Genomic DNA, 9,056 nt, shown 5'->3' on the forward strand with positions numbered 1-9,056 from the left:
TATGAATTCCCCTTTTTATTTTTTGAAGATTGTTCTACAATACCTGTTTAGTATTTACCTTATTAGTTCCCTATCTGATTTAAGATCAGTAAAGATCCTTTCCCAATCTGTTGGTGGCCTTTTTGTTTTATTGACATATCTTTTGCCTTACAGAAGCTTTGCAGTTTTATGAGGTCCCATGTCGATTCTCAATCTTACAGCACAAGCCATTGCTGTTTTGTTCAGGAATTTTTCCCCTGTGCCCATTTCTTTGAGGCTTTTCCCCACTTTCTGCTCTATAAGTTTCAGTGTCTCTAGTTTTATGTGGACTTCCTTGATCCACTTAGACTTGAGCTTTGTACAAGGAGATAAGAACGGATCAGTTCACATTCTTCTACATGATAACTGTCAGTTAAGCCAGCACCACACCTAACTGCACCTGACAAATGCACTATCTTCCTAAGCTTGTATGTTTTGCAAACAATTGAGTTTCCTATGTACAACAACCAAATATCCAGTAAGAAAGTTTTTAAATTTAATACAGTTTAGATTTAACAATGCTCCCTTTACAATTTGTGCCCACCACACTTGCTCTGTCTTGGACTCAAGGGGATGCTTTCTCTTTTCTTTTCTTGTGAGAATCTTGACGTCACATTAGTTTCTGCATGTGGAACAAGTTAAAGGGTCTAGCAGATCACTAGTGTTCAGCTCATGTCCTGAAAACCTCCACCCTCCACAGAGTACTGGAGGCTTCCTTAGAAGGTTCCATCCCTTTCCTCCAGCCCATGTAAACATCACAGGGTCTGAACTTTCATAGCCTACTCGTACATGTGGAATAGGGAAGGCCAAGTTCTTGGAGCATGTTCTTGTTCAATAATGTCTTCATTATGCTTTACCCTATGTTTTCCATATAATTTTTAGATTAGCTTGTCAAAGGGCCAGGTAAAAATACAGCTGGAAATTTGATTACAGTTCCATTGAACTGAAAGATGCAGTGGGAATAGCTTCAGATGTTTATAAAATGGATGACTCACTTATCATTCCAAAGTGCAGCTTATAAATCAACATTCGGTCACCAGAGGTCAATGCATCAGGATCACAGATAACTCAGATCCACCCTCATATTCTTACTATTTAACAACTAACAGTAAATTTCTTCTTTGCTGACTCATTTTTTTTTTAAAAAAAATACTTATTTAATGTACTTGAGTAACACTGTAGCTGTTCTCTTTCTTTTTTCTTTTCTTTTCTTTTTTTTTTTTGAGAAAAGCATTATATTTCCTGCATAGAGGAAGTTACCTGAGTCCCTAACCAGACATTGACCCCAGATGAGTTATTTAATATTCTCAAGCCTGGTTTTCTCATTGTCGAAGGGATGATAAGATCTACATTATTATTTTTTTCATTTTTTCTTTTATTGGATACTTTCTTTATTTAAATTCCAAATGTTATTCCCTTTCCATGTCCCCCGTCCAGAATCCCCATCCCAAACCCCTTCCCCCTGCCTCTCTACCACTTACCCACCCACTTCTGCTTTTTGTTTTTTTTTTTCCATGTCTTCTTTTTCTTTTCTTTTTTTAATTTATTTTTTATTAGACATTTTCTTTATATAGATTTCAAATGCTATCCCGAAAGTTCCCTATACCTTCCCCCCCGCCCTGCTCCCCTTCCTACCCACTCCCACTTCTTGGCCCTGGCATTCCCCTGTACTGGAGCATATAAAGTTTGCAATACCAAGCAGCCTCTCTTCCCAGTGATGGCTGACTAGGCCATCTTCTGTGTAGCTGTTCTTATATACCCCAGAAGGGCGCATCCAATCCCATTACAGATGGATATGAACCACCTTGTGGTTACTGTAAATTGAACTCAGGAAGTCTGGAAGAACAGTGTTCTTAACTGCTGAGCCATCTCTCTATCTCTCTCTATCTCTTCCTCTCTCTCTCTCTCTCTCTCTCTCTCTCTCTCTCTCTCTCTCTCTCTCTCTCTGCTGCTGTTGTTAAACAGTTTCATTTTTTGACTTTCAGCTTTGTTTGTTTGTTTGTTTTTAAATAACTTAAAGGTCACACTGCTAAGTTGGTGTACTATGTACAGATCCTGCAGAATGAGTATGAAGAGATACAAATTAGTCATGCCAAAAAATATTGACTAGAGTACAGAGACATCTTCATAAATACATATAAAATTCTTATGAAGATAGAGGGGATTGCCAGGTTTTCTGAGACACTTTCCAAAGTTATTCAAGGCACAAAATATACACTATTGTGAATATACATATTCTAGCCTTTGTGCCTCTAACACAGCCCAAAGATTTGGCTTCTTGGCTATTATAACACTAAATATACTGAATGAAATGGTTTCTTGGGTGAAAAGCCAGACCAATAACCATCATGTAGATAATTACTCGAAAATATGGAGAATACAAATACAAGCACTTTATTTTAAAAAGCAAACACAAAAGATCATGTAAATCCAAAAGTGTTAACTGTTTCAAGCTTCCATTTTGGATCATTTAGAATCTACACAAGTTGGTTCCCAGCTTATCCATCACTAGTCTGTACTAAGGAAAATGATTCTAAAAGTTAACATCGTTTTCAGTATTTAAAAAATATGTAAAAAGTATGTAAAAGCCTCGAGAGACCAATAATATCCAATAGCTTCAAAAGATAAACTAAAGACCCTTCAATGTAATCAACTTTACCAACATCTGCCCAGGGCTGTTTAATAGTTACAAGGAAAATATTCTCACTATAATTTTTTATAGCATAGCAAGTAGGAAGTTGATGTAGGAGATGTAGAAGGGCAAAGAGAATTCAGAAAGTCTTTCTCTTATGTAACTTTTACTTTAGAATCATCAAAAAGCAACCACTTGCCCTCATACTCCTTTAAGTTTTGCACTACATAGGAAATTTCATTCTCAAGTCCATTTATGTTAACGCATGTTTGGTCACTGGAGTCTTCATTCCTGTCAGATTTGTGGGTCCCATTATTATCATTAGTTTCAGAATTTCTATTGTCAGTGAATGGTGTCCCAACCATTCAGGATTAGATGCTTTGTTGGGCAGCTCATAATCTGCTTTGCTCTTTTGTCCTCCAACAAGTCCAATACCTTCTACATTTTTTGTTTGTTGTTGTTCAAAACCTTACTTGGCTGGCCTTTTCCACCAAATCTAATTGATACTTCATTGTCATAATTTTCAGCCACCCCCTTGCTTCCTCCTCATTCAGTGGCTCTGGCTTACCTATTTTACACATCTGGTCAACCACAAACTTCCCCTTATCGAGTTCTAGACTGTTAAGGTCAGTGACTTTAACAGATGCAGTAGAGTTAGTGCCCACTACTAATAGTAAGGCCACTGTGTATTGCAACAGCAAATAATCCATAGCTGTCATTAGTTGGCTTGGTGCCCCATTCTTCTAGTGACAGCTTAAGAGGTATCAACAAAGGCGTGTTGGTCTTGGAAAATCCACCACCATAACAATCAAACTCCACTAGCAGCAAAGCACTTCAGACGAATAGTGATTATAGGCATTTTGTCAACAAGAGACTTCGCTCTGCTTCCGTATAATAATGTCAATTTTCACAGAAATATTTAACCTCTCCTACAATTCTCCACTGAAACAAGGTTTCATTTCATTTCTCTCAAGGTCTTCGTTTCAACAGGAATAGCTGACTCACTCATTAGAATTCTAATTAGAATCTAATGCCTACTTAAAATCTACAGATCCAGAATTACATCATCCATTAAACATGGATCTATACTTTGACTCCTAAAATTATTCTCAGTATGATTCTTTGTGGGTATCTTAGACAAGGAAAGGTTTTCCTCTGGCTCAGGGACCACAGCTGTGGCCTCTAGTAGGTGTCTGTGACTAAGGAACAGAAAAGAACTACAAATCCCGGCAGGCCTCGCGGCACCGGCTTCTGTAGGCGCTCTAGTGGCGAAAGCACGTTTCCTGGGATTTGGGTTCCGGGCTGCGCGGGGCAGCTTCCCTACCCTTCGGTGAGTAGCACCCGCGCACAGAGCCCTGGCCAACCCCGCTGCCAGATCGTGCGGGACGTGGAGAGCGGTGGGTCCGGTGCAGTTGTGCTCCGCGACGTTTGAGCTCAGGCTCTGCTGCCCAGACGAAGCTGGGAGGAAACTGGAGCCTGTGACCCTGTCACCCTAGCCGGCGAAACCACGTGGTTCAGGTGACTCGCAGTGCCCCGCCCACTTGGCTGAGATTCTCTCGCTCCGTGCCCTAGAGGTCCTTAGCGTGGACTGGCCACTTGGGTGGCTCAACCTTGCGTGCCCTGGAGTAGGCAAAGGTGGAGAGGGGCTACGAGTGGCCCCGCCGGCAGCCTTCATACATCGGTGACCTTGTGGGCTCCCACGCAGAGGTAGCTGGGGCGGTGAGCATGGAGTGGTGAAGAGCAGGGGCCTCCCCAGAAGTCAGGTCACCTAGGCTTGCTACAGGCTCCAGTCTCCTTAACTCCCCGGTACCTTGGAGACTTCCAGTGCTTCCAGCAGATGTGCGGAGAGAAGACTCTCTTAGTACAGCTGTCCCAGACTTCGTTCACATTTACTTGCCACGAAAGTGAGAAGCTTAGTTGGCGCTTAGTTGGCGCTCAAGAAATAGTTGGGAAATTGCTAGGAATTGGATTTTGTCCTGTGACAATTTTTCTTTAAGCGTCTTCTTGTCACTGGTTCACAGGCTGTGTGTATGTAGTGTGCAGCAGAGTGATGTGGAGGGCTTGTTACTACACAGAATTCAGCCCACTCTCCCTTTAAACTTCTGATTTTAGTGTGATATTTGAACTCTGGGATCGGCATATCCAACATAATCCAGGAGATGCCATGTCGCTACCCTGGGGACTCTAAGTTTGAATGCTATTTTATAAGGAAAAGTCCATATCGATTTGTCACACTGGGTTATGGTGTGTGTGGGTGGGTGGTTGTGTCCCTGTGGCTAGCTTCGATATTGTAGTTGTAGCACTCATGGCACCTGCTTTATACACTGCAACCAACCCCATTACTTTATGTACATATATCCATGTAGTTTTTCCACCTGGGTCCTTTTTATCCTGGATTATATTCTTGCTTATTTTACTATGATATTTGGCTGATACTCAACGGGCCTTATGGTGTGAGATTTTAAATTCTGAGAGAATTTATTACATTTTATTTCTTTCCAAACATACCCTCTCAGTCCCCTTTTTGTCAGAGACTGGTCTGGTGAATGGCTAGAGTGCTTGGTATAGCCATCCATCCCTGTCTTGTCTCCCAGTAGGACACACCCTGGGTTACCTAGGACTCAAAGTCCGAGACAGAGAACCACTGGCCACTCCAGCCAATTCCTTGTTCATATGCACTCTGTTGGCGGCACAGACACACCTGGACTCTAGCATTTGTTTCCTTGGCTCCTTTGGGCAATTTCTTCTACTGCCTTGTCTGTAAAGTGAAGCTCCAGTGGTCTGTACTTGAGAATCTAGTTGTGCAAGTTATGTGAGCTATTTATTTGAGCGCTTCTGGAAGATCACTCACTTCTCTTACCTGCTGCCTGCTGCTCTTGCCCTTGAGTTGTTAGTCCCCCTTCCTAAGATGAGCCGAGTGGAAGAAGGTTTCTCTTGTCCTGGGGGAGATTTATCTTCTTTATCTGCTGAGAAACCTTGGCATTGGTCTGGGATTCCTTAGTTTAATTACTATTGATCCAAGCAAGTTCTGGCCATTACACACTAAGAAGTGTAGTTAAAACTCACTCTTGCATTGAATGCTACCTATCTGTAGGATGGGGAAGACTGGGAGCCTCCTCAGGCCATGTTCCTGGGCATGGATTCATCATGTCTGCTTTCTCCAAGAGTATATTTGGGTCTTTTCTGGTTTGGAAAGTGTTCCAGAAAGAAAAACAAAAACAAAATGTATATTTGCCCAATAATCTCTGTAGGAAATGGAAGGTAGCCAGGGTCACTGCTGGGGACAAATAGAGTTTTCTTCCTAAATGACTTCCTTCAGCAGGGTTCTCTTCTTCACCGAGGTGGTGTGGAGGTGGGGGTGAGTGGGGATGTAATTTCAGACCTGCATTCTCAGGGTGTCACCTGAGAAGGAGCAGGGAGTAGATGGTAGTTGGGAAGTCTGTTTACATAAGTGCTTGGTTTCTTCGTTAGTTCTATCCTTGAGATGGGCTTTTAAAAGAGGATTTATTTATTTTGATTTCATGTGCATTGTCTGCATGCAGGTCTGATCTCTTGAAACTGGAGTTACAGACAGTTGTGAGCAGCCGTGTGTGCTCTTAAATGTTGAACAAACTCTCCAGCCCCCAAGATGGACATTTTTAATTGATCACCAACTTCCACTTCTCCAGCTTCCTGAACACATGGATTCATGAGGAACTGGGGCGTCTCCTCTGGCCCCGAGACAGAGTTCACTCATTGATTTGATGATTAAGCAGCTATAGCACTGCTTCGGGCTCAAATGTGTTATTTCTAGTGAGGACTATTGCTTGATCTTTGACATGCTATTGATTTCCAGAGCTCCAGACACTGCCTTCCACAGACTTGGCTCTCTTGGGGCTTGGTTGCAGGTCAGAAATGAGAGTTTCTGTCTGCAGCAGTTGTATTTACTTCAAGCCAGTAGCAAGGACCTTAGTGACTTGAGGTCCATCCCTATAAAAGAGATGTCATTAAAAAAAAGAGAGAGAAGATGGGGCTGGGGAGATGGCTTATGGATGTGAGCTCAGACTTGTTGCTTATTCATGGGTCTTGAGTTTGGTTCTTAGAACCCACACTGGGTGGCTCCCAAGTGTAACTCTAGCCCTAGGGCATCTGATAAGCCCCTTCTGACCTCCATGGGGACCTGTGTACATGCACATACACTTATACACAAACACACATAGAGATACAGACACAAGCACAGGTACAGATACACAGACATAGAAGCACAGATACAGTCACATATAAAAATATATGCAGGCACACATAGACATAACAAAAACAGATACACACACACACACATACAGACAAGCACACATACCCAGATACACCCAGATACAAACACAAAGACAAAAACAGAAGTACATAACACTTACAAAGGCACAGACACACATGGCCACATGCACACACAGGCTAAAATATATCTTTAAAAAAAAAAAAGCCTGTCCACATCACTCCCTGCCTGCCACTTTGCTAGCTGAGCCACCCTGGCCTGAGTTCTCACCTTTTCTGTGCCTTGAGTGCCTCAGTGTCCTCATTTATACCTGAGAGGATGACACTTGATACCTCATCTTACTGTTCTGTGTGGATAAGTAACAAGGTGAGTGTGCTCTGCGGTGGGATTAAAGGTGTGTGCCACCAGACCCCATGTGTGTGGAGGGACTCTAAAGATTAGTTATTGCTAATAATATTACCTAGTGATGAGGTTTTAGGTTCTTGGTAGGCTCAGACCTCATGTAAGAGGTGTGGCTTCATGAGAGGTAACTCAGGTGAAAGGCAAGGCAAGGAAACAGAACAGGGCAGGAGACTCATTAGCAGAAGCTTTAATAATGAAAGGTAGTTTTCATTGGCAGACATATTTTACACATGACAGGCCTTTTAACATACCCTGAGGGAAGCAGCTCATCTGCATGTTGAAGGCTCTGACACCTTACGGAAAACTCCAACTCCAATCTATGTAGACACAGTTGGGCTCTTATATGAGAGATTTTTATGGATTTCAATCCTCACCACTTTTATTATGGAGGACATTTGTTTGGAAATGGGGTTGCCTCCCTGTTCCTTTGATATATGCAGAGCTAGTGTCAAGGGTAGACCAGAGTGCATGCAGTCCATTAGGAGCTGCTGTGGAGGATGCTACAGCAGGAGGGTGGGATTCAGAGGAGCGCAGGTTGGGAGACAGTGTGGGAGTCATGGGAGCACAATGGCTATTGAGTTGGAGGCCCAAGGTATATTCATCTAAAGAAACTGTGCTTTTCTTGGTTCTACCAGGTCTCATGGGGTATAGTTGATCCATTTATTGATTAATTCAGTTAGTAAAGTTTTTGGATGACCTATGGTGTGTTAGTCTACAGTCTGGCATGTGACTTTCTGGGGACCATATTTGGCCAGGCCCATTGCTTTGCATGTCTCTTTTGGTTGTTTTGGGTTAGAATAGAGTTGACAATAGTTGCCTCAGAGGTGAGGTAGCATACAAAGCTACAAGTAGTTACTCTGGGTGTGTACCTTTTGGTATGGTGGAAACTAGCAAGTTGGAATAGAGTGAGTAGAAGGTAGGGAGGAAGGGCCAGAGGTCCTTTGGAAATCTGGAAGGCAGATCTGTTAAGACTCTTCATGAGTGAGCTGAGATCTTTGGATAGCTGAGAGCACAGAAGGAAATAGTTGGACTTAAGTTTCCACATTATGAATCAATTCAGGGAGCCTGAAGGTGGTGGTGAGTTTGGGGCCAACCTTGTCTACCTAGTGAGATCCAGGCCAGCTAGGGCTGCATAGACTCTGTCTGAAATTAGTCAACCAACCAGATGATCAACCAACCAACCAACCAACCCACCAACCAACCCAGGCACCTACCAGGGGGAGAGAATTACTCTGATAGTTGAGTCATGGTGTTTACCTCTGATTTAGTCTTGAGGTCTTAGAAGAATGACTGTATCTTATGGTTCCATGCTGCCATGGCCAAGGCAACTTTTATAAAGGAAAATATTTAACTGGGACTGGCTTGCAGTTCAGAGGTCCAGTCCATTTTCATCATGGAAGGAAGATGGCAGCATGGAGGCAGACATGGTTCTGGAGAGGTAGCTGAGAGTTGTACATNCAGATTGGGAGGTAGCAGGAAGAGAGAGACACTGGGCCTAGCTTAAGCATTTGAAATCCGGAGTCCACCTCCAAAGACATACTTCCTTCAACAAGGCTACACCTCCAAGGTCTCTCTCAAGTGGCACTACTATCTAAGGACCTCTTATTCAAAAATATGAGCCTATGGAGCCATTCATATTAAATCCATGAGAGGCTATATCGTAATAGCTCTTTTTCTCATTGTTATATTGTTTGATATAAACTAAATGAGGAGGAATTTATTTTACTCATAGTTTCACATCAGGGTGATTTGTCG

At 42.6% G+C, this 9,056-nt stretch overlaps 1 protein-coding gene across 5 annotated transcripts in view; it reads left to right on the forward strand.

The window, feature by feature from the left end:
- The first annotated feature begins 3,896 nt into the window (after window positions 1–3,896).
- Adck1 (aarF domain containing kinase 1) overlaps window positions 3,897–9,056 on the forward strand; it is a 102,273-nt gene continuing 97,113 nt past the window's right edge. For 2 of the 5 annotated variants that reach the window (XM_029484869.1, XM_029484868.1), the window contains exon 1: window positions 4,220–4,357. The gene's annotated coding sequence lies outside the window, so the exon portion shown is untranslated. Of the gene's footprint in view, window positions 4,358–9,056 lie in introns of all 5 variants that reach the window. The other 3 variants (XM_021178948.2, XM_021178949.1, XM_021178947.1) reach the window with 3 other exon arrangements.

This window comes from Mus caroli, chromosome 12 (genome assembly GCF_900094665.2).
Source record: "Mus caroli chromosome 12, CAROLI_EIJ_v1.1, whole genome shotgun sequence".
NCBI lineage: Eukaryota > Metazoa > Chordata > Mammalia > Rodentia > Muridae > Mus > Mus caroli.